General features: G+C 39.8%; 1 pseudogene; it reads right to left on the minus strand.

Moving 5' to 3' along the window:
• LOC119987880 overlaps positions 1–27,296 on the minus strand; it is a 76,749-nt pseudogene that overhangs the window by 11,461 nt on the left and 37,992 nt on the right.

Below are 27,296 nucleotides of genomic sequence, written 5' to 3' on the forward strand. Positions count from 1 at the left end.
TCGAGATTGGACTGAATGACTAAGGAGACGTTTGAGATGAACAATCTCCTTAACTGTAGTGGTCATAGCTCGATACTCTGCCTCAATGCTCGAAAGAGAGACTACATTCTTTTTGTTGTTGCGCCAAGAGAGGAGAGAGTCACCAAGAAACATACAATAGCTTGTGATGGATTGGCGAGAAGTAGGATTACCTACCCAATCAGTATCTATGTAGGACTGAAGAGTGAGAGACAAAGATGAGGATAGGAATAGGGATCGAATCATAGTCCAACTAAGATATCTGAGAATCATGAGGAGAGCACTATAATGAACTGAGCTCGGAGCAGATATAAATTGACTCACAATACTAACAACATGAGCAATATCCGGATGAGTGATGATAGGTATACTAGCTGACCAAACAATCTGCCTGTAGCGTGTCGGATCAGGAAGAGGCTGACCATCATTCAAACGGAGCTTCACATTAAGCTCAAAAGAAGGTCTACACTGCGAGTATCATCTAAGAGAGTTGCACGACTAAGATGCCGGAGAGATAATTATGCTGGGATAGTAGAATGTCACTCTTAGAGCAAGCAATCTCAATACCAAGAAAGTACCTGAGAGATCCATGTAATACCTCGTCTTTTTTTTGGGGTTTCGTGGAGGCCGGCACGGATCGGATGCAAATTTGATGAGTCAGATAAATAAGTTGAACATTCAAACTTGGGATTTAAAGATTTGGGAAAAGATACCGGATGGTGTGGCAATATATGAGGGTTATAGTGCAATTTGCTAGATTGGGTGTAGTAACCGCTTTTCGTCCGGCCAAAAATAATAATAAAAGAAAAATAAAAATTAAAGGAAGACAAATGAAGTCCAAACTCTTTTCTTTGTTTAAAAGCCCGTGGGTCCAATCCCAAGTAAGCCCAAATCTTGGCCTGATTACCCACCCAAGTCCAAACCATATAAAATCAAAACCTTACAAAAATATATTTGAAAATATAGAAAATAAATAATAAAAAGTGGAGATTTGGAATTAAAGAAAAAGGAAATAAAAAAGAAAATGTGAAATAGGTGCAGTGTGTAAAGAAAACAAGGGTTTTGGGTTTTATTATTAAAAGGGGAGATGTGAGACAGAGATGGTGGCGTGTGAGAGGGATTTTGGCAGGAGAAAAAGAGATGAAAAGCAGGTGGAGAAAAGAAAGGACAGAGGTGGCGTGACGGAAAGCACAAGAGTGAGAGAAAGGTGAGGGGGAAGTGTGTAAAAGGAGGAGAGACAGAGCAAAGAGGAAAGAAAAAGAAGAAAAAGAGAGGTCTTGGTGAGAGGAAAAGGGGGAGAACAGAAGGAAACAAAGGAGCAAACCGTGAGGAGAAAAAGCCAAAATCAGGGGAGAGTTGCGGAGAGAGCTTTTCGTCACTCAAGGAGAACTTTGATTCTAAGAAAAGGAGGACTTTCTATTGCTTTAAGAAGGTAATATCTCATATACACTCTGGTTCTTTGGATTCCATTTCCTTGGTTCTGTTGCTGTTTCTATTACAGATTCATTTTCTGAGTTTCTTCGGGTTCATGGCCTCTGTTTCCATTTCATGTTTGTCATGTTTGTTCTATGTTGATGAATGATTGAGATTTTGTCCATATTTGAGACTCTTCCTCCTGTATGCATGAATGTGGTTTCTGTATATTTTGTATATTGGATTTGTTCGCTATATTCGTGCCCTTGCATTTTATGTAGGCATATATTGGTTTCTGTATGCATATATATGTTATATGTGTTTATATCTGTTTATATATGATGTGTATATATATATACATATGTGATGTGTATATATATATGGTATGTTACATGGAGTATATAGTATATATCTAGATATGGCGTGTCTATGAGTTTATGTATGTTTGTATGTGTATATATGTTGTGTGTGTGTATATATATATATGTTGTGTATGTATGGATTTGCTTGTATGTATATATACACTGTGGGTATGGGTATGTATGTAGACCGTGGGTTATGTGTGTACATTTTATGTGTTTATATATGTGTATATGTATGTATATGTGGTTTGTAGATGTATATGTGTATATTATCATATATGTTTATATGTGTACATGAATCTTTAAATATGGATTTGGTTTGATATTATATTTGAATACCCATTTGACCATTCTTATGTTTGATTTGTTGGGTTTGGACCGGGCTTGGGACTACTTGGGCCGAAGGGTATACTTAGAGGATTTGGGCCGGATTGGAGCAATGGGTCCCAAGGGCAATATTGGATTTTTGTACATTTGTATAATTTTATTATTTGTGTATAATTGTACAATGTAAACTTTGTAATAGTGTAGCAAAAATAGTAAAAATGCATACATGAATATCCTAGAATGCTAGAAGCATATAGAAATTAGGGATTGATTTTGTGAATGATGATTGCATTAGAATGCATGCTTAGGACTTTGATCTCTCACACTATGCCATGCCTTAGATGTATGTTAAGATTGTTTGAATGTCATGAAAATAAATGCAACGCGTTAGTCATTAGAATTAATCCAAGCCGTCTCACTTTAATAACACATCAAGATTAAATTACGGAACCCATATGTTTTGTTTAAATACCAAGGAGCCTTCAAGATATTGGGGTTCCATTGGCATTCATCTAAAACATTTGGATTTCGTGGACCCGGAAAACAAATATGTTTTTAGGGATTAGGGGAATTTATTTAAGGCCTCAAAGGTGGGTTTAAAGATATTTGGCTCATTCAATGAGCCTTAAATGGATTCTTTCTTTTCTCATGAAGAACATAATTGGGAGTAAGGTTTGAATTGAACCTTATTCCTTGATTGTGGGCCCTTTTGGTACATCAACCAAGTCCTCAAAAGTCCCTTTTTTCAAATATCCAAACCCACTCCAAGTGGTATTTTATCCAATCTTTGGCCAAGCCGGGAATGGCCTTAATGATCCCATGCACACCATTTTTCCAAATACCCAAACCCACTCCAAGTGGTATTTTATCCAGTCTTTGGCCAAGCCGGGAATGACCCCAATGATCCCGTGCACACCCTTTTTTAAAATATTCAAACCCACTCCAAGTGGTATTTTATCTAGTCTTTGGCCAAGCCGGGAATAGCCCCAATGATCCCGTGCACACCTTTTTTTTCAAAATTACCAAACCCACTCCAAGTGGATTTTATCCAATCCTTGGCCAAGCCGGGAATGGCCCCAATGATCCCGTGCACCTTGTTATCCAAACCACTCCATGTGGATTTTTCATCACATTTCAATAAGACTCTTCAAAATGGGATTTTCAAATACAAATTAGAGCCAAATAGGAAAACATTCAAAGGTAACCGATTTCGGGAGTTGTGGGGTGCCTAACACTGTCCCCATGCTCAATAGACCCCCTTGCCCATTTTTCTCGTAGACCAAAACGGATGTCCAATTGCATCCTAAAAATCAATTGGTGGCGACTTCATTGTTTTTCATGCTAGTTGCTTCAGCTGGCGACTTCACTGGGGACTTGGTTCTTGTACCAAAGGGGCCGGGCCTTTTTTGTTTTGATGTTTCCTATTTTGGCTCATTTATTTATTTTGTTGTATAATTTTGTGTAATCTAATGTATTTGTTCGTGATTGTAGGATTTTTGGTTTTCATAAAATATGAATATTTGAATGTTGTTAAGGATATGGTATGATCCCCCACACACACATCACTATTCACATGCACACAAATGGCCCATAAAAACCGGGTCCTACTAGTGATTAGTAAGGGTTGATCTTTGCTTTTGATGGATTTTGTCCTCACGTAAGCAAGGAAAAACATCCTCCTGGATTGACGTCCCTTCAAGATATTGGGGGATGGGTTCCACTTCCAGATATGGGGTGTGAACTAACCTGATCCCGTGGCCTCTCGCGTAGCCGCGTTATAGTTAGATATGCCACCCATATGCACATTACATAACCCTAGATCTGGTTCGAGACCTTCAGAAATTTGTAGGAACCTGATTTTGTTTAGGAACAATCGGGGATTCTCCTATCCTTAACTCTATTTATTTCCTGTACATTTAAATACCCTATACCTTTATTCCTCATTTACATGTTTATATGTACTTCATGCATACCTGTATGTATATATTCATCAAACCACACATGTACATGTTTTATACACTTGCCATGAATATGTTAGCCTAGGTTATGATACTTGTACACTTGTTAATTACCCATACATGTCCATATATACTTGCATGATTGTTAATCACTCATACGTGTTCATACACATCTTATATTCATCCTTTTCATGCCCCCATGCATTCACTAGGCATAGTCTTTGCAATTGGACAAGAGGATGTTTGCGGAAGCAGTGATAGGAACCAGTGACATAAGACGAGACAGCCCGTGGGAAACTAGAGATGTGTTGGAGAAATTACAGACAAAACTCGGAGATAGTTTAAAAGATGATTTACCATTGGGAATTGTTCAGAAGACACAGTTTCAAGAACAGGCACCACCAGGGTTAGCGTAGTTTTTGGAGGCACAAAGTAATGAAGTACGCAAGAATTTTGAGAAAATTTATGGACGTATTGGGCATTTATTAACTGTCAAAACACCTGTAACTCTTCTTCAGGCTGCTATGCATTACTGGGACCCTGCATATCGCTGCTTTACTTTCAATACAACAGATTTGTCTCCATTATTAGAAGAATATGGTCAGTTGTTGGGATATGATCCACATGTGAACAAAGTTTATAATCCGGGGGAAGTTACTGATGGAAGGAAGATTGTTCACCGTCTTTTACAGATAGAGCATACCAGGACTCTTGGAAAGGATAAAGGTAACATTTGGGTGTTTCCAATTGACAGACTTATGGGTTTCGCTCAGGGGAGATTTGCAACTCTAGAAGGGCAAATGGCTTTTGCTCTTGTGGTGTATGGAGCAGTGTTATTTCCTTGTGCGGGAGGATATGTAGAAAAGAATGTGATTAAATTAGTTCACCTTGTCAAGTACGACACCAATCCAATACCTGCAATGTTATGCGAGACAATCCGATCCCTTAATCATTGTCGCATTCAAGGAGAAGGCAGTTTTCGAGGGTGTTCGCAATTATTAGGACTCTGGTTGGTAAGTCACTTGAGGTACCCAAAAAGAATTGGAGCTCCGATGATTGTATTTGAAGATCATACCCAGATGCTTAAAGATCCCATTCAGAATTTCAAGATGGCGGAGATGCAATCTAATGTACCAGCTATTGACGTGTGGAGACAATTCCTAGAGGAGTTAGAGCCGAAGGAGACATTTGATCGAGCAACATGGTACAAGCCCAAAGGTTTGCTTTACAGATGTGGTAATTACAACTTGGTGCCATTGGTGGGACCTTGGGGAGGCACCAGTCAAGCACCAGTAATGTTCTTGCATCAAGAGGCGGGCAATTTATGCACGCCAGTTAGACATGGCTTTGTGGGAGTTTGAATTCGCACATGGAGATGAGAAGGGGAAATGTCTGTCTTACCAAGTGGTAAAAGCATGGAAAAGGACCCACATAATGGAGCGCGGAAGGCTTACTGTAGACTCGGAAGGGAAAGACCGATATGTGCAATGGCTCTGAGGAAGGAAGAAGACTATCACCCAGTGTCGTAGCTTTATTAGCATGAAAATGAAAGAGACGATACCTGGTGGAAATGCAAATTCAGGTCTGGAAATACCATCAAATGAGCTTAATGAAGTAGTGGACACCTTAAGTGACGAAGAGGTAGAAACAACGCAGAATTCATGGAAAGAAAACTATAACAGATATAAGAACAAATGATAAAAGTTGAAGAAGAAGGTCCAGAGGGAGAGGGAAGCCTGAGAAGTGGAAAAAGGACAGTTTGATATGCTGAAAGAAAAGTACTTGAAGCTGCAGAAGAAAATGAAGAAAAGAAAAGAGAAGGATTCAGCAAAGCATAGCAGGACACAAGCAGAACTCCAGGAAATGCAGGAGCAGATTCAGAGGCTAAATGAAGAGCTTGCATCTTGGAAGGAGGACGCTTATCAACTACAATTGCAAATGCATGCAGATAGAGAAGAGCAAAGAAGAATAGAAGCTGAGAAGGATAGATTGATAGACCAGATGAATGAGATGTTTGAAGTGAACCAGCAACAGGTGGAGGGGATCACAACTTTAAAGGAACAGAATGATTATTTTCATTCAATGCTGGAGGAGGTCCAACAAGAGCTGACAAGTACCAAATTCAAAGTAAGGTTGATGATGAGTCACTTGATGACCCTGTCAGATTGGGCTGAGTTTTATGAACGACGTCTGCAAAATTTGAGTTCCAGCCCTGTTTTGGAAATGCCAGAGTCGACGAATATATGGGCATTTTTGAAGACTTTGAAAAGTGACTTACAAGAGCTGCAGAAGAGGTTGAATGCAATACAAGCAGGAAGTGGTTTTATAGTTGAAATCCCGGTTGTTCAAGTGGACTGAATCTGATGTTTCTCATGTACGCTTTGAATGAGTGAAATGAATAAAAGAAGACAACCTTGTTTTAATCATCTTGTCCAATTACAAAGAAATATAGGAAGCACATAAACTCACAATCATGCATATGCATAGATAACAAAACTGATTAACTAATAAAGGTTTCTTTCATCTTGAAGGTGGCACGTAAAAAAGAAAAAGCATCAGTTCATTCATATCACCGTCATCCTTATCGCACCAGATTACAGTTGCAAATTGCTAAGACGATGGAGGATGAACAACAGAAGCAACTGATCCAGAAGCAAAGCCAAGAAATTACAGATCTGAAAGAACAAGTGGCCATGTTGATTACTCAGATGTCACAATTTATGAAAGGAAAAGCAGTTGCAGAAAGTTTAGCACAGAAAGGAGATCCCATGCTTCAGCTTTATGACAACACGGTAATGAATTTCTCAGGAAATGCACTGGTAGTTGGGCTAACTGGGGATGGTGGATTTCCACCACTGGATTCCTAGCAGAAAATGTATGTCATGCCTGTAGAGGTTAAAGAGGAAGAATGAAGGGGTCTTACTGTGGAGCAGTACAAAAAGATGGAAAAATGGATGAGTTCAATTGAAGGATTTGGGCCTATTGGCGCTTTAAGCCCTCATAAGCTATGTCTGGTGAAGGATCTGATCATTTCTCTAGATTTCAAGCTTCCAGCTTTTACTCTCTTTGATGGTATTGGAATCCCTCTAGATCATCTGACCGTGTATTGTCGGAGGATGCAGCCATATGTTCACGATGAGAAGATACTGATTCACTTTTTCTAAGAAAGTTTGATAGGGAGTGCAACTAGGTGGTTTACAAGCTTGGATCCGTCTTCTGTTGAGACTTGGGAGGATCTGGCTAATTTGTTTCAGAAGAAGTATGAGTATAATATGGAGAAGGTCCCTACCATCTATGACCTTCAATGTACTGCCATGAAGGAAGGAGAAAGTTTTCTGGATTGGGCCCATAAATGGAGAGACCTAGCATCCCAGATACACCCCCCGCTGGCAGAAAAGATCTAGTTAACGCTTTCATTGACGCACTCCGAGAACCTTATACTTCAAAAATTGCTGGAGGGGGCACGCAAGTTTAGGAGAAATGATCCGAGCAGGGGAACGTATTGAGAGATGCATCCAGAGAGGAAATATTAGCATTAGCGTACCGACGCTTGAGAAACCAGAATATCAAAAGGGAGGGAGGATGAAGAAGAAGGAAAACGAGGTGCATACCGTTAATTATAGCAGCAATCCCACTTATGGGTCTCCCACTTCTGATTACAGGCCGTGAAGCAATGCTCCCAGGCTATCTAGTCCATATAACCACTACCGAAACTCAAATTCTTACTTGCCACTTCAGCATTCTTATCGACCACCTCAGCAGACTTACCAACCACCTCAGCAAGCTTACCGACCACCTCAGCAAAATTACCAGCCACCTCAGCAAGCGTACCAACCACCCCGCCAAAATTACCAAAACTTTGAAAATAATCCCAGACCCCGAAGGCAGATAGAACAGTTCGCTCCGAAACCCATGACTTATGCCCAATGTTATGACAAGTTATTGTCTAATTCAGCTATTGCACCTATACCGGGAGGGGGACCCCAGAATCCACCTTACCCTTATTGGTACAACCCTGAGGTGACGTGTGCCTATCACGGGGATTCGCCTGGACATTCAATTGAAAATTGTCTGACCTTCAAGAGGATTGTGCAAAATATGGTCAATTCTGGATGGTTGAATTTTGATGGGATCAGGAAGCCCGATGTGACCACTAATCCTTTGCCGGATCATGGCAATAGAGGTACCAATGCTGTTGAGGGTGTTTGGGTGAGTTTAGGAGGAAAATTGCAGAGGTAACTATGTCTTTGAGTTTGGTGTTGGGTGCTTTGGAAAAGGAGGGACTTATTAAAAGAGAGGAGTTGGACTTGACGTTGAGATACGATGGCTATGATGAGTTGAAGACTTGTGAATTTCACAAAGGCGTTGAAGGACATTCTCTGGAGAATTGTTTTCAATTTCAAGCAAAGGTGCAGGATTTGATTGATAGCAAGAAAGTAGTATTTGGGATAAAGTCAGGGTGCTCAAATGCAGTCAATGTTATCGGGGATGAATTCTATAAAGGACCAAGGCCTGGTGGGAGGGCGAAGCCAATTGTTTTGCAGTACTTTTTAGAAGATCAACCGTTTGTCAAAAGTCCACACCCTTCAAAGCCTTCTTACGTGAGTGATAAGGCTGTTCCGTGGGTATACGAGAAAAATGATCATGGGGTTGCTGTGGATAACATCTCAGGGGTGAGTAGGATAACCTGAACTGGACGGGTTTACTCTCAGGAGGAGTCAAGTGACCCAGTGATAGGAGCAGAAGCTGAAAGGAAAAGAAAGGGAAAGGATGTTGTAGGAGCAGAAGAGAATTTGAAAGATTTGAAGAAAGATCAGATTGTATGTGAGGAAATTAAGAAAGCAGTGACTGACGGAGAAATTCAAGAGTTTCTGAAGATTGTCCGTCAAAGCGAATATATGATTGTAGACCAATTGAAAAAGACCCCAGCAAAGATTTCCATCTTGGAATTAATCATGAGTTCGGAGCCACACTGTAAAGTGTTGTTGAGAATGTTGAATTAGGCCTATGTGCCAGAAAAGATACCGACAGAATCTTTTGACGGGATCGTCGAAAATGTGCTTGCAACTCACTTATTATCATTTACTGAAGAGGAGATTCCAGGTGAAGGGATGGGCCATAACAAGGCGTTGCATATTTCTGCCATGTGTAGGAGTTTTGAAGTGGCGAGTATTTTGATTGACAATGGATCATCGTTGAACATCCTACCAAAGGAGACTTTTGATAGGTTACCAATTGATAGATCATATTTGAAGCAAGTACTAGTGGTGGCTAAAGCCTTCGATGGAACCAAGAAGGAGATAATGGGGGAGATCGAGGTCCCTCTGGAGATTGCAAATGTCACATTCAATGTCCCCTTTATGGTGATGGATATATCGCCTACTTACAGTTGCCTATTAGGTAGGCCGTGGATTCGTACTGCTGGTGCGTTACCGTCGTCTTTCCATCAGAATCTCAAATTTGCTCATGGAGGAAGAGTTTACATTGTTAAAGGCTAGTCAGAATGGATGGTGGCTAGCGTTTCAAACTCACTCCATATTGATGCACCCCTGCAAGGGATCGAAAGCTCATTTCAGTCTTTTGAGATTGTTACTGCTAGTTTTGTGAAGGAAGAACAGCTTCTAGTGCAGCCCCGTTTATCAAAAGTGGCTAAGTTTATAGGAAGAATCATGTTGAAGATGGGATTCCGACCAGGAGGATGTCTGGGCAAAGAGGAGCAGGGGATAAGGAAGCCAATAGCTGTACTAAAACAGGCTGAGCGCTGCGGGCTTGGGTATAAGCCAAGTAGAGCTGATAAGATACAGGTCTAGGTTGAGAAACGGGCAAGGCGAATCGCTTGTTTTGAGGGTCGAGAGCTAGATGTTTCAAAAAAGTCAATCCCCTGGCTTTATGACAGTTTCGTGTTTGGAGATTTCTTGGAAAAGGTAAATCCGCTCAATGCAGGGGGCACTGCCAGGGAAATTGATCCTTAATATTCTTGTTGATCAAGTTGAAAGGAGTCGAACTGGGGCAAATTTTGGAGAGCTGTGTGAGCAGTTTGAGGATTTTCATGTTGCTGTTATAGAGGAGGATCAAAACTTTGCTGCTAAGTCTTATTATGTCATCCCTCGGCCTCCAGGTTTTGAGCTCAACAACTGGACCAGTTTTGAATTGCCAGTCTCTATCAACAACCTTCAAGAGTAATCTCTATATGCATTACGATCTGTGGCTCAGCTCACGGCCATTGATTGGGTTTTTGTAATGAGCATGTCTTTACTTTATCTTTTGATGAATTCGCATAGTATGGCCTTTGCATGTTCTCATGTTTCTGATGATGCTGCTATGCTTATCATAAATAAAAATCTTTGTTCAAAATTCTCACATCTATTCACCTTATTTCATCCATTACTTCTAAAAATTCCAAATCTCACACATTCCATTTTAACAGGACTGAAATTGATGATAATAAAAAAGATGAACCGAATGAACCAGATTTTGGGGCACCCATTAACAATGCTGAATCTGACTCTGACACTGAGGATGAATTTGAGATATCGCCAAAAATGTTGAGACAAGTTAACCAAGAGGAGAAGATAATTCAGCCGCATAAAGAAATAACTGAGGTTGTTAACTTGGGAACTGAAGATCAGAAAAAGGTGGTTAGGATCGGTGGAGCTTTTGAAGGAGAAGATAGAAAAAGATTGATAGGTTTGCTACATGAATACCAAGATGTTTTTGCATGGTCATATCAAGATATGCCAGGACTTGATACGAACATAGTGGTCCATAGATTGCCATTAAAACCAGATTGTCTGCCAGTGAAGCAAAAGTTGAGAAGATTGAAGCCGGAGATGCTTTTGAAGATTAGAGATGAAGTAAAAAAGCAGCTTGATGCAGGATTCCTTGCTGTGGCAAAATACCCTGAATGGGTTGCAAATATCGTACCAGTCTCAAAGAAGGATGGTAAGGTTCAGATGTGCGTGGATTATAGGGATCTTAATCAAGCGAGCCCGAAGGATAACTTTCCGTTACCCCAAATTGACATACTGGTAGACAACACGGCTAAACACTTTGCATTCTCTTTCATGGATGGATTATCAGGATATAATCAGATCAAGATGGCACCGGAAGATCAAGAGAAAACTACTTTAATCACTTTATGGGGTACCTTTTGTTACAAAGTCATGTCATTTGGTCTAAAAAATGCGGGAGCTACTTATCAGCGAGCCATGGTCACTTTGTTTCATGATATGATGCATAAAGAGATTGAGGTGTATGTGGATGACATGATTGCTAAGTCAAAGGAAGATGAAGATCACATGATTGGCTTAGAGAAGTTGTTCAAGAGGTTGAGAAGGCACCAACTGAAGTTGAACCCCTCGAAATGCACATTTGGGGCAACCTCAGGGAAGTTGTTGGGCTTCATTGTCAGCAGAAGAGGTATTGAAGTGGATCCGGATAAAGTGAAGGCAATCATGGAGATGTCGCCTTCTCGCACTGAGAAAGAAGTCAGAGGTTTCTTAGGGAGACTCAATTATATTGCTCGGTTTATTGCATAGTTGACAACTACGTGTGAGCCAATTTTTAAGTTACTTCGGAAGAATAACCCGTCAGGATGGAATGATGAGTGTCAAAATGCTTTTGAGAGAATCAAACAGTATTTACAAAATCCACCGGTCTTGAGGCCTCCGGTTGCTAGGAAACCGCTTATCCTCTACCTTACTGTATCGGACAATTCGATGGGGTGTATGTTAGGGCAACATGATTCGTCGGGGAGGATAGAGCATGCGATCTACTACTTGAGCAAGAAATTCACTAGTTGTGAGACAAATTACTCCATGTTGGAGAAGACTTGTTGTTCATTGGCATAGGCTGCGCATAGGCTCAGGCAATATATATTGTATCACACTACTTGGTTGATCTCGAGGATGGATCCGATCCAGTATATTTTTGAAAAACCATCTCTTTCTGGGAGGAGTGCAAAATGGCAGATATTGTTGTCAGAATATGATATTTTGTAAGTTACCCAGAAGGCGGTGAAGGGAAGTGCAATAGTGGATTACTTAGCAGAGCAGGCGATTGATGACTTTCAGCCTATGAATCCAGGGTTCCCAGATGGAGAAATCTTGTCCTTAAAGATGGAGAGTCGAAAAGATATGGACAAATGGGTTATGTTATTTGATGGCGCTTCTAATATCGTTGGTAATGGGATTGGGGCTGTGCTTATTTCTCCAGAAGGCAAAGTGACCCCTTTTACTGCCAAGCTTTGTTTCGACCGTACCAATAATGTGTCTGAGTATGAGGCATGTGCCATGGGAATTCAAGCTGCTATTGATGTTGGGATTAAAAAGCTTCGGGTTTATAGGGACTCTCAATTGGTGATCAGGCAAATGTGTGATGAATGGGAAACCAGGGATGCCAAGTTAGTCCCGTATTATCAGCATATCAAGGAGTTGATTAAGTTTTTCTATTGTGAAGAATTTGATCATATTCCAAGAGAAGAAAACCAGATGGCAGATGCTTTGGCCACTCTAGTAGCCATGTTTGATTTGGACCCTCGAGGAGAAGTGGAGGTTATCAAGATTGAGAAGCGTGAAATTCAGGCACATTGTTTGAATGTAGTAGCGGAACCTGATGGTAAACCCTGGTATTATGATGTGAAGCAATATTTGGAGAAAGGAGAATACCCTCTAGAGGCCTCAGATAATGACAAACGCACCATCCGAAGACTCTCGAGCTCCTTCTTCTTGGATAAAAATGTGTTGTATAAGAGAAGCTCGGGATTTGTACTCCTTCGATGCGTGGATACGGGTAGAGCCAAGCAGATTATGGAAGAGATTCATGAAGGAATATGTGGTACTCACTCAAGTGGATATTCAATGGCAAGGAAGATATTGCGAGCCGGCTACTATTGGCTTACCATGGAAAGAGATTGTATTAGCTATGCGATCAGATGCCATAAGTGCCAGATTTATGCTGATAAGACTCATGTTCCAGTGAACCCTCTGTGGGTATTAGCAGCACCTTGGCCTTTTTCAATGTGGGGTATCGATGTCATTGGCCCTATTGAGCCCAAAGCTTCCAATGGACATCGCTTCATTCTGGTAGCAATTGATTATTTTACAAAGTGGGTGGAAGCAAATTCTTATGCCAAAGTGACAAGTAACGTTATCGCCCGATTCTTGAGAAAAGATATTGTATGTCGTTATGGGGTTCCTGAAAGGATCATTACTGACAATGGCACGAATTTCAACAGCAAGATAGTGAATGATTTCTGTGAGCAGTTCAAGATCAAGCATCATAATTCATCTCCTTATCGTCCCAAGATGAACGGGGCTATTGAGGCAGCTAACAAAAATATCAAGAAGATTATTCAGAAGATGACAGAGAATTACAAAGATTGGCATGAAAAACTTCCTTTTGCTTTATATAGGTACCAGACTTCTGTGCTTACATCCACTGGTGAAAGTCCTTTTGCTTTAGTATACGGGACAGAGGTGGTTCTTCCCATTGAAATAGAAATTCTCTCGCTAAGAGTAGTGGTGGAGGCCAATTTGGAGGAGACAGAATGGGCCCGAACTCGATACGAACATCTGAATTTTATTGAGGAGAGAAGGTTGGGGGCGCTTTGTAGAGGACAACTTTTTCAAAGACGAATGATAAGAGCACATTATAAGAAGGTGCGTCCTCGTTGTTTCAGAGAGGGGGATTTAGTACTAAAGATGATTCAACCACCTCGAAAAGATCATCGTGGAAAATGGACTCCCACCTATGAGGGACCATATGTGGTGAAGAAAGCATTCGCTGGTGGAGCCGCAATTTTGACAAAGATGGATGGTGATGATTTGCCTCACCCAGTAAATGTCGATGTTCTCAGACGGTATTATACGTAACCAAAAAAAAATCCCGTTAGAGTGAAAACCCGAAAGGGCGCTCTAGGCAAAAATTAGGGACCAAAAATAAAAAATAAAAAAATCCCGCTAGTGTGAAAACCCGAAAGGGCGCTTTAGGCAAAAATTAGAGACAGAGAAATTTTATTGAAGTGAAAACCCTCATGGAAGCTTCAATTGTGGCTGCAAGTATGGGTTTCGATTTGTTTGAAGAACGATGGTTGGGACATGGGTCCGTTGAATTAGTGAATCGGTGTCTGAATTGGCTGTTAACTTGTCACACATTGACATAATTGGGAGTGCAGAATCGGCTTCGTAGTTGCCTGATCAGAGGACAGTTATTTGAGCACGCACCCAAAACTGGGGCAGTTTTTGGTGCGCTCCTTATGGTATCATATATTTCACCATGCAAAGGTGTTAGTCCGTTAAACAGAATGAGAAGTTTGTTGGCAGAAATGGAGGACTCAGAGACAGCCTCATACAAGTCAGATTTGATCATTGTTAAGTGGGTGCACACCAAAACTGGGGCAGTTTTGGTGGAATCTTTGAATTATCACATATTTCATCTTGGAGAAGCTTGGTTTGTTTTTTTTTTTCCTTTGACTTCTCTACATTCTCGCACATATCTTCGTCTAAGGGTTTTTTCGATTGTCACCTATCCTTTTCAATAACAATGGTGAAGAAATTCATTTCTTCAGTTTTGTCACTTTTGGCATCTTTTTCCATATCCCAATTCAATTCTCATTCCATATTCCAAAAAACTTATCATTTACATTCAGTAATTGACATGCATGGCTATACTATTGAATTTATCATTGACAAAGTTTTGATAGAAAATATGAAGAACGCATTAGGACATTACTCATGACAGGAATTTGATTGGATCTTGGAATCCTAAATTGGAAAAGATCTGAATGAAGAACCTGCAGTCAAGGTAAGCATTAGCAAGAAAGAGAATATCATATTCCTAAGGTGCATACAACACAATGAACAATGAAAACTTAGATGAACTAACAGTCTTGAGTTGGAAGTGTGCACACATGAAAATTTTGAAGAAGATTTGAGTATGGAACAAGCAAGGAAAGGGAAAGAGATGGTTCAATAGTTTGGGTTCTGGAATGAGTGAGAGACTTTACTAATCAGAATAGAGAAGATACATTGAAAATCCAGAGTCAGAAAATCAAACCCTACGATGAAGCAGATTTGGTCTAGCAATTCGCAACTATACGCGTGCTTGAGGATGGCAAAGCCGTGAGAGAGCATGCATTCATTCATTAATGAGACATTCATATCTGAACAAAATAGGTCATTACATGCATCATTGTGGCATATGGTTTGTCCTTTTTGTATTATAGTAGGTTTATGCAGAAGATACAGCTTGGACATAGTCATTCTCCTCAAATCAAAGCATATCACTTGCTCGAAACATCTTTCTGTTAAGGTGAGATTACAAAAACTCCCGAATAGCATCTAAAAAAAATTTAAAAAAATCAAAAAATCATCCAATCATTGGCCAAGCCGGGAATGGCCCCAATGATCCCGAGCACAAATCATTAGCCAAGTCGGGAATGGCTCCAAATGATCACGAGCACCATAGCCAAGCCGAGAACGGCTTTAAATGATCCCGAGCACCATAGCCAAGCCGGGAATGGCTCCAAATGATCCCGAGCACCATCAGCCAAGCCGGGAATGGCTATAGTGATCCCGAACACTTTTTTCAGCCAAGCTGGGAATGGCTACAGTGATCCCAAGCACTTTTTCAGCCAAGCCGAGAATGGCTACAGTGATCCCGAGCACCTTTCCTCATCCTTCCTGTACGAAACTCGGTTAACTACACCTTTGTTTGCCTTTTATTCCATAAAAAACATACAAAGGGGGGCAGCTATAGTAACCGCCTTTCGTCCGGCCAAAAATAATAATAAAAGAAAAATAAAAATTAAAGGAAGACAAATGAAGTCCAAACTCTTTTCTTTATTTAAAAGCCCGTGGGCCCATAAACTCAAAATTTAAGGTCCAATCCCAAGTAAGCCCAAATCTTGGCCTAATTACCCACCCAAGTCCAAACCATATAAAATCAAAACCTTACAAAAATATATTTGAAAATATAGAAAATAAATAATAAAAAGTGGAGATTTGGAATTAAAGAAAAGGGAAATAAAAAAGAAAATGTGAAATAGGTGCAGTGTGTAAAGAAAACAAGGGTTTTGAGGAGAAGCAAACAACCGACCATCAGGTAACCAATGCTTCAAATTCGTATACTGTGCCCATTCCTTTCCCTCGCAGGTTCATGAAAACCAAGAAGGAGCAACACGAAAAAGATATCTTGGCTACCTTTCGTAAGGTCCAAGTAAATATCCCTCTCTTGGATGCTATAAAACAGATTCCCAAGTATGCGAAATTTCTTAAGGAGCTTTGCATTAACAAGAGGAGATTTGAAGAACATGAAACAGTAGCTCTGAGTGAGGAGGTGTCAGCTGTGCTCCAACGTAAACTACCTCCCAAATTGAAAGACCATGGAAGCTTTACCATACCGTGTACCATCGGTGAAAAAAGGTTTGAAAAAGCCTTACTTGAGTTAGGTGCTTCTATAAATTTAATGCCTTTTTCTGTTTATGAAGCACTTGATCTAGGTGAGCTCCAAGAGACTAGTGTGGCTATTCAACTTGCGGATAGATCACTTAGACGAACAAGAGGTTTGTTGGAAGATGTTTTGGTACGTGTGAATGAATTGATCTTTCCGGCCGACTTCTTTGTGTTGGAGATGGAAGAAGTTGTTATGCCGGTCTCCTTACCCCTCATACTTGGCCGGCCCTTCATGAGAACTGCGCGTACCAAGATTGATGTCTATGAAGGAACCTTGTCCATGGAAATTCAAGGAGAAAAAATTGGCCTTAGAATTTTCGAAGTAATGAGGTATCCTTGTGATGATCAATCTTGTTTTTCCATTGATACTTTTGATTATTTGGTGCAGGATACATTCAATACAAGCATGGGTGATGACTCTTTAAAAACTGTGCTGGAGTTGGGTTTGTTACCATGCCAACAATCAGCCATCACAATGACCAACCAAGAAGCTATTGGGTGTGAAGAATTGGAGAGTTCGGTGGCTGCCCTTGAAGCTTTGCCACGGATACAAGGTAAGTATTATTCTCCTTTTATTTCTCTTCCAATTTCTAATGAAAAACTTGTACCTTCTATGATTGAGGCACCAAAATTGGAGCTTAAACAGCTACCGGACCATCTACAATATGCATACTTGGGAGACAATGAGACACTACCAGTTATTATCGCAGCTAACCTTTCGGTAGAGGATAAAGATAAGCTGATTCGAGTTCTCAGAGAGCATAGAACAACAATTGGCTGGAGTATAGCAGATATCAAGGGCATAAGCCCAACCACATGCATGCATAGAATACTTCTTGAGGAAGGATCAAAACCTACAAGAGAATCCCAACGTCGATTGAACCCTCCTATGATGGAAGTGGTAAAGAAAGAAGTTCTCAAACTTCTTGATGCCGGTATGATATACCCTATCTCTGACAGTAAATGGGTGAGTCCTGTACAAGTTGTGCCCAAACAATCTGGAATAACAGTTATCAAGAACAAGGACAATGAACTAGTGCCTCAACGTTTGCAAACGGGCTGGAGAGTGTGCATCGACTATCGTAAGCTCAACAATACTACGCGTAAGGATCACTTTCCTTTACCTTTTATTGATCAGATGCTTGAGCGTCTTGCAGGTCATGCATATTATTGTTTCTTGGATGGCTACTCGGGCTACAACCAAATTGCCATAGCTCCGGAAGATCAAGAGAAGACGACATTCACTTGTCCCTTCGGAACATTTGCGTATAGGAGGATGCCTTTCGGTTTATGCAACGCGCCTGCCACATTTCAACGTTGTATGATGAGCATATTTTCTGACATGGTCGAAAAAATTATTGAGGTATTCAAGGATGATTTTTCAGTTTTCGGTAATTCTTTTGACCATTGTCTTCATAATTTGTCGCTTGTTTTAAAACGTTGTCAAGAAACTCACCTTGTACTTAATTGGGAGAAGTGTCACTTCATGGTAACACAAGGCATAGTTTTAGGCCATATTATACCTCCTAGTGGTATTGAAGTTGATAAAGCAAAGATAGATCTTGTTCGTTCTTTACCACCCCCTACATGTGTGAGGGAGGTTCGTTCTTTTCTTGGTCATGCAGGTTTCTATCGACGCTTCATCAAGGATTTCTCAAAGATTACAAGGCCTCTTTGCCGCCTACTCCAAAAAGAAGTGGAATTTGAGTTCAATGAAGAATGCAAAGTGGCGTTTGACAAGCTTAAGGGAATGTTAACGACAGCCCCTATCATTGTGCCACCAGATTGGAGTTTTCCATTTGAATTAATGTGCGATGCAAGTGACTACGCGGTGGGCGCTGTTTTGGGACAACGAGTAAACAAGCTGCCTCACGTTATCTACTATGCATCTCGGACTCTCAATGAGGCTCAAGTCAACTATACCACCACAGAGAAAGAGCTACTTGCTGTTGTTTTCGCTTTAGATAAATTTCGATCATATCTTATGGGCACTAAAGTGATAGTTTTTTCTGACCATGCAGCATTAAAATATCTTCTCACAAAAAAGGATGCTAAGCCTAGACTGATTCGATGGATGCTCTTGCTTCAAGAGTTTGATATTGAAATCAAAGACAAGAAGGGGTGTGAGAATGTTGTGGCGGATCATCTCAGCCGCATGACACATACTCAAACTTGGGAAGGTGAGGTTTTACCCTTACAAGAACAATTTCCTGATGAACAAATTTTTTCTATGCAGGTTGCGGATCCTTGGTATGCGGATATCATCAATTATGTTGTTACCAAGAAGATTCCGGCGGATTTCACTAGAGCACAAAAGGATAGACTTGTCACGATGGCAAAGTACTATGTGTGGGATGATCCATACTTATGGAAGCAATGCCCGGATCAAGTGATAAGAATGTGTGTACCCGAAAGTGAGTTTGATTCTATTCTAACTTTTTGTCACTCTTATGCATGTGGAGGCCACTATAGAGCTAAGAGGACAGCTCTTAAAGTACTTGAGAGTGGTTTTTATTGGCCATCATTGTTCAAGGATGCATATCATTTTTGTAAGACTTGTGATCGTTGTCAAAGGACATGTAATATTGGCCCAAGAAATCAAATGCCACTAAACCCATTCAATATTGTTGAAATCTTTGATGTTTGGGGCATTGATTTCATGGGTCCCTTTCCTTCTTCTCATGGATTCCTTTATATACTTCTCGCTGTAGATTATGTTTCTAAGTGGGTGGAGGCACAGGCCACTCGGACTAATGATTCTAAAGTTGTTCTCAGTTTTCTTCGAGCTAAAATCTTTTCAAGGTTTGGTACGCCTCGAGCTATTGTCAGCGATGGAGGAACTCATTTTTGTAACAGATCTTTTGAAGCTTTGTTGAAGAAGTATAATATCACTCACAAATTGTCTACACCATACCACCCTCAAACGAATGGTCAAGCAGAAGTTTCGAATAGAGAGATTAAACACATTCTAGAAAGAACCGTCAATACAAACCGAAAAGATTGGAGTGATAGGTTGGACGATGCTTTATGGGCATATAGAACTGCCTACAAGACCCCCATTGGCATGAGTCCTTTTCGGTTACTATATGGGAAGTCATGCCATCTTCCAGTGGAGCTTGAACACCGTGCTTATTGGGCCATCAAGAAGTTCAATTTTGATATGAGGTTGGCGGGTGATCATAGACGTCTTCAGTTGAACGAACTTGACGAGTTAAGGACTGAAGCATATGAGAATTCTCGAATTTACAAGGAGAAGACAAAGGCGTTTCATGATAAGCTAATTGCCAAGAAGACCTTTGAAGTTGGCCAGAAAGTCCTTCTCTTTGATTCTCGACTTAAGTTGTTTCCGGGTAAACTTCGCTCTCGTTGGTGTGGACCATTTGTTGTTACTAATGTTTTCTCTCATGGTGCAGTTGAAATTCAGAATCCAAAAACAGGGAGCACTTTTAAGGTGAATGGGCATCGGCTTAAGCCATACCTTAAGTTGGTCACAGAGCGGTTGGTGGAGAATGTACCTCTCCGTGACCCTGATGTTAGTGCATGATTTGTGGTGCCGTCTGGCTGAAGACGTTAACTCAAGCGCTACTTGGGAGGCAACCCAACAAGGGAGAAGGCTACACTCTAGTAACTTTTCTTTTCTTTTCAGTTTTAATTTCTAATAGTTAGTTGTGTTTCCCTCTTTCCATGCTTGGCTTAGCTTGTTCTGTGTTTTAATTTCTTAACATTGGGACAATGTTTAGTTTAGGTTTGGGGGTGCGGGAAATGTTTAGAGTTAAAAAAAAAAAAAAAAAAAAACTGTTTTGAAACCTTGAGTTGAAGTGCTACTTTTGCTTACTAATGGAGATGTATATGGTGTGCATTGATCAATAATCTTTGACTGAGAGAGTGTCACGTAGGGATTGCATCATAGATGATTCATTTAATTGTGTTGTGCTCTTAATATCTTGGTGGACAAGGATGCCATAGCAGAATGAACTGTGGAAAAATAGTGGAGACTACCTTGTGAGATTTTTGAGCCTATACTGATTTTTTCTGAGAGATGCATTGTTATTTCTATTCTTAAACACTCTCAACTTCATCGTTTAGATTGATCTCACTAGGCCTTGCATTGGATACTAAAGAACTAATCTCTATACAGATATCATGATGCTTGCCTTTGCTTTTGAGTTGAATGAACCCTGAAAGATGAAGTTAGGCTATGTGTGTCTTACCCTTGTTAAACCTTTTGAATTCATTACCTTTTGTGTGCGCCGTTTACCCTGTTGAAACCAAACACTTAAGCCTTTTCTTTCATTACCCTCAACTTATCCAGCTTGCCCTGTTCTGAACCTACCCTGTAGCTTGAGCTATGTTAAGGTAATCTTGTAGAAATTCGAAGGTTGAGCTGGAAATAAAAGAAAAAAAAATGGTGTGTACCGAGGCAGATTGTGCTTTGATTGGAAGAAAGAAATATGTTGTAATGAAAAAAAAAAAAAAAAAAAAGAAACGAAATTGGAGTTGAGAAGAATATGAGCTCACAAATTAAGGAAAAATCATTTGAGCTCCCAAGTGAAAAAAAAAAGAAAAAGAAAAAAAAGAAGAAGAGCACTGAAGGCCTGGACACCAATTACAAAGTTTATAAGCGGGCCAACCTATTGTACTTCATGAATGCAAGACTTTAGTATAGCTCAAGCTCTGATCCTTTGTATTCCTTTCTTTCCTACCCATAAGCCTTACCTTACGTTACAACCATAACAAAAGACCTAACTGATTTTTGGGTGAATTTCTCTTGGAAGTGAAGATAAGTGTTATGGTTTATCTGTGTTCTTAGTATCTGATTTCTTTCGTGAGATCTTCTTTCTAGAAATGTGCTTCATTGTCATCTATTCATACGTGGAATATCCTTACCTGTTTCACATAACTTCCGCCACGTATGCTTGTGAGAGATTTCAAGCCCTAGGTTCTGAGTGAACTAAAAGAAAAGGAGAGAAAGTTATCATGTGAGGTATAGAGTCGAGGCGAATTTATTCCATGGCATTCGGGTATGGTGTTTCTTTGAAGCTTGGATTTTATGAGTATCTGCATTAGTCTATACATTGTGATGTATTTCCTTATAGTGGCATGATCTTAGTTCATTGAGTACGATTGACACACATTGGTTTCTATTAGTTTGTTTAAAGGATGCCCTTTTACAATTTTGGTTTCATAAATGTTTGTGGGTATCGTTCTAGTAAACCCTCAGGAGACACAACTCCTCCTACTAGGGACACCTAGAGGTTTAAAGGCTTGTGACACACGCTAAGTGTCATCGTGTTTCCCTACGAAAGTGGCCTAGGTTATTATTTATCTTTTGTTTACCATTTTGCTCGGGGACTAGCAAAAGATCAGGTTTGGGGGTATTTGATAACACATATTTATGCACATTTTACATCCCTTATTCATATACTTTGCACTAGTTTCCTTTGTGAAATTGGTTGTTTTGATGTGTTTTGTGTAAGTTTTGAAGGAATACGTCCCTAATGGTGATTGAGAGCTAAAGAGGCAAAAATATGGTGAAATGAGAAAAGATGAATATGTTTACAATTTTGAAGCCAAGTCAGGTTCCTAAACAGATTCGTCAATTTCACGGAATAAACTGGACGTGCTCAGGAGGAATTGGACAACGAGTGATATACCCTTGGAAAGATCTAGAAGTCTAGTTTCCATAGAATTTTACGGTTCGTGATTTGGAGTTCCCTAGAGGAAGTTGCATCAGTTTTAGCATCAGTGGTTCAGTGCAGAAATTATATACGAAATTAGAAGATTTGATATCTCAAGTTACTATTCTTGGTACTCAAGACACGGAACAAATCTTGGGAGATTACGGGGCACTCGAATCATGTGTTAGAAGTCAATGACAACTCTCTCAATCAATTAAGTTCAGTTTCCATAAGGAGAAGTGTATCGAAAGTCGAGTTCTGTATCAATTAGGAGAATCACTTCCTTATGGTAATTGGACTTAATTCCTATTTTGTCTCAAAAGTCTCAGTCGTGCCCTATTGTGAAACTATAAAAGGGATGTAAAAGTCATCGAAGAACACATGGACGGAGGAAAGAACGAACGAAGAACACACGGACGGAGGAAAGAACGAACGGAGAACACAAAGAGAAGGTGAAACCGGCAGCAAGCAAGCGGAGATCTACTAATTGGTTGTCTCTTTCTCTTATGTGTTTGAGTGTTCAAAACAGATGATGAGTGGCTAGTTTTCCTTCAGTTAAGGGGCTGGTTGAAGCCCGAACATGATTGTACTGATGCTTCGTTAATCTTTAATCTTATTTCCTGAGATCGAATGAAAATCTTTTCACTATATTACTTGTTGATGAAATCTGAGATATGTTTCTTTGAGTGCACGCTTAGATGCATGTCTTAGAATTCTATTGCTAGGACAATATGATTGATCGCCCATATCTTCATAAAGTCTCAAGTAGCCAATGAATAAGATAGCTCATATTCATGTGAATTGATTTCTAGGTTATGTAAGATGCATGCCACATCTTGTGAATTTAGTGATGTTTGCTTTCTTTGTGCTTAATGATTCTTGAGTGTTGAATCTATGAACATGCCATTCTAGATTGCATCTTAAGAACTAAGTTAAGGAGTACATGCCATGCACTTGACATACTAATTAAGAGAGAGCAATAAGATAAAATCAACATGCCATTGTTTTATCTTAAACATCATCATTCGTGAATCAAGAATTACAGTTGAAGATTGCAGCAGTACATGATTGTTAGTGGTGGATAGCTTTCCCTTGACTCTTCCTCTTATAAGAATCAAAAATGTTTCCTACTTCTTATTGATTATTCTAAGTTAGTCGTTTAGCTCGAATCACAATACTGTCTAGCTCGAGTCACAATTAGATTTGATTTGCAATTATATTCCAATCCTCTGCGGGAGATACCCTTGCTTCTCACTATACTCAACAAGTTTTTCTTAAGTCGCAAGGATTAAATTGGGTTATTTTTCAGCACCTATTTTGGTGTTCGAAAATAGCTGAACAAATAACCTCCTTCAAACCATCTCAATCATCAAAACACCCCTACCATTGCTATCCCATGCAAGATAGGAAAAACTGAAAATTTAGAGGAAACTAAAAACCAATTAAGTAGTATTACTACTCAAATCCTTTCCCTACAACATCCAGATACTTCGGAACTATTTCCAAAACCTCTAGCAAATAATGAGGTAAAACCCCACAATGATCCCTCTTTCGAAATAGAATGGTGGGAATCATTACTTTTAGACACTGACACAACAACCAATAGTGCTCTAGAAAAACCAAACAATCTTAATTCAAGAAAAATAAACAATTCATCATTAACCATGGATTGGTGTGAATCGCTACTCCTCGACACTGAACCAAAAGATGGTAGTGATCTAGATAGCAAATTAAACCAATTACGGAATGAGATTTCTCATTTCCCTTCTCTCCAAATTCCGGATACTCCGGAACCATCTTCAAAACCTGCACTTCATAATCTCGACAAAATGACTGGTCGCACTGACAGTTCAGATTGTGAGATTAACAAACTGATATGACAGTCTCCACAAAAACTATATTATTCAAAAACAACTGCACCAGATCTTCTTTTAGAAGAGAAACAAACCAATCAAATGAAATACAATGCCGATACAATCTATGAATGGAACATAGATGGTATGTCTGATTACAATATTCTCAATCTGTTGCAACAAATGACCATGGTAAGCAATGCTTACAAAACCAAAATGGATACCACTGATCAAGCGATTTATTTGTTAGTCGCTGGTTTCGCTGGTCAATTAAAGGGATGGTGGGATTACCATCTTACTTCATCCCAACAAAACGAAATCCTTAGTGCTGTCAAAACTGCTTCTGACGGTACTATTATCAAAAGTGAATTCGGTGAAGATATACAGGATGCGGTTGCAACCTTAATCTTCTCCATCTCAAAACATTTCTTAGTAGATCCCTCTAGCATTAGAGATAGGTCTTCTGAACTCTTAGCAAACTTAAGATGCAAAAAACTCCATGATTTTAAACAATACAAAGATACTTTTCTAACCAGAGTCATGATGCGTCCTGACAACAATCAACCCTTCTGGAAAGAGAAGTTCTTAGCAGGACTTCCGATTCTATTAGGTGATAAGGTTAGAGACAAAATTAAATCAATCCACAATGATCAGATATCGTATGATCAACTGACATATGGTGATTTGGTTAGTCAAATACAAAAGGTAGGATTCCAATTATGTTATGACATTAAACTTCAAAAACAATTAAAATTTGAACAGAACAAATATAAAAATGAATTAGGATCCTTTTGTAAACAATTTGGATTTGAGGACAACTGTCCAAAAAGAAAAGAAATCAAAAAAGAAAAACATGATAGGTCAAATTACCAATCTAGGTCTTCTAGATTTAAGCGACCTGATTATTACAATAAACCGAATTTTCGGAAAAAACAAACAGAAAAGCCAAATTTAGATACAAAGACTGTAGTTTGTTTTAAATGTAACAAACCAGGACATGTAATATCCTGACCTAATTTTTACACTATTCATAGTTTATTTACGCATTGATCGAGGTGGAGTGAACCTCGATGATCGCAAACCAGGATTTGGGGAGAATAAAAATTAAATTAAGATAAAAATCTGGAAATATTTTTCATAAATGGGGAATTTAAAAAGAAAATTTTTGGGACAAGAATCACCTTAATCGGAGTTAAATGGAATTAGTTATGATTTTTTTTAAGTTAATACGTGTATATGTCTTATAAAGGTACAATGGCATTTCTGTAAAAACTGTAGGGACTACAGTGAAAAGATGAATTAATTAATTAAATACCAAAACTTTTTAAATTTTTCAAAAACACCCTCTTGTTTCACGATTTTCACTCTCTCTCTCCTCTTTCTCTCTCTGAAACGGGTTTGACAGTGATTTTGTGATTCCGGCGACGTGACAGTCAGGGCTGGTATCAAAAGAAGTGTAGGAGTGAGACGAGTATAACCCAAGTGGAATCACGTCGATCGGAGCTGTGGTTAGGGAGATATCGGAGTTTGAAGTTTCCAGCCACCGTGGGTTTCTTTGGTCGATCCGGCCGATTCCGGCGACGGTTTGGGTTGATTCAGGTACCTATGAGTTCATCTCTTCGAGCTCTTCAATTTGGTGTGTGGTTTGGTCGGGTTTGGTGGCCGAATCGCCGGTGGTAGTGTTGAATGGGTTTCGACTGAGTTGACCGAGTCAGGCCGAGTTGACTCTGTTGACTGGTGTGTTGACCGGTTTGACCCGGTTTGGCACTGTTTCACCCGGTTTGGCACTGTTTGACCCGGTTTCACACTGTTTGACCCTGTTTGATCGGCTTTACCCTGTTTGACCCGGTTCGATACTGTTTGACCTTTGACTTTGACCATTGACTTTGACAGTGACCGAACGTATTTTCACTGGATTTTCGTATTTTATGTTTTCCGGTGTAGACGGTGACCCCGATTGAGATTCGGAGCGAGTTGACTTTCGGAGTCAGGGGTTGACGGGGACGCTTGCGTGGTATTTGCTTTCCGATTTCCAGGTAGGAGTTTCCTTACTCTTACTTGTGATTCTAGAGTTCCGGTTTCACGGACTCTTATTATATGGTGGTTTTGTCCGTTTCCGGGGGTGGAAATACGGCTTGTTATATGTTTATTTATATTCCTAGTTGATTATGATTATTGGATTGTTTTTAGGAGTGAGGTGGTTGGAGGTGATTGGAGGTGGTTGATGTAGACTGTGGGGTCCATATAGGAGCCCAATTTATTGGATATGGATTTACGATGGATGATATATATATAGATCGGGTACGTACCTGTAGACCGTCTGAGATGAGGTGCATCACAAGGGACGCTCTCTGGTGTAGGCTATGCTATCGGGATATCCGATCCTCATCTAGTTTTGGTGTGGACCTGGACTGGGAGACACCCTACGGGGATTAGGGTGGGTCCAGGGGTGGATTATGGATTACGGACTATGAATTGTGGATTATGGATTTCTGGTGGCCGGGGTTCATGGTTACAGTGTTATATAGCCTTATCGGGTACTATATTCCCTGATTGGATTGTCGATGATTGCTTATTTATTGTATTGCTTATTCTGCATCATATTCCTGGATTTCTTATATTTTTTCTCTTCATGTGCAATATCTTGGATATCAAACTGGGTTTATGATTTTCATACTGAACCCAATTCACAAAAATTCCTTATACGTGTCTTCAAGTGCAAATGGTGGGATAAATTTAATCCCTGGAGGGCTTATCCTGACAATATCAAAAAATGGCTTTCAGTAAACAAAACTTTTTTAAAGACCCCAGAGAAGGAACACCAGAACTTCCAAGGGATAAAATCATTTATTAGCTCAAAACTGGTTTCAGCCAATTCAGAAAATGAATTAACTGAATTTCTCCAAAAAACTCTTTCTGAATTAAAGACCAGCCAATCCTCTGTTCGATCATCTATAAAATCTTCCCAAAGCCTTGAATCAGATGATCTCCTAGAGGATTGAAACTGTTCAAACCCAGTCATGGTTTGACTATTCCACTGTAAACGGTCGGTGGAAAAGAAACAATCAAATCCGTTGATAGTTGGAGACTTTACTAAAAAGTCCAAAAATCCCATGCGGTACCTAATCAAATCTAGGTTAAAGGTTTGGCTATTCCACCTCAAACGGTCGGTGGTAAAGAAATTATCAAATCCATTGATAGCCGGAGATTTTGCTCAAAAATCCAAAAATCTCAA

The sequence above is a fragment of the Tripterygium wilfordii genome, chromosome 21 (assembly GCF_013401445.1).
Source record: "Tripterygium wilfordii isolate XIE 37 chromosome 21, ASM1340144v1, whole genome shotgun sequence".
NCBI lineage: Eukaryota > Viridiplantae > Streptophyta > Magnoliopsida > Celastrales > Celastraceae > Tripterygium > Tripterygium wilfordii.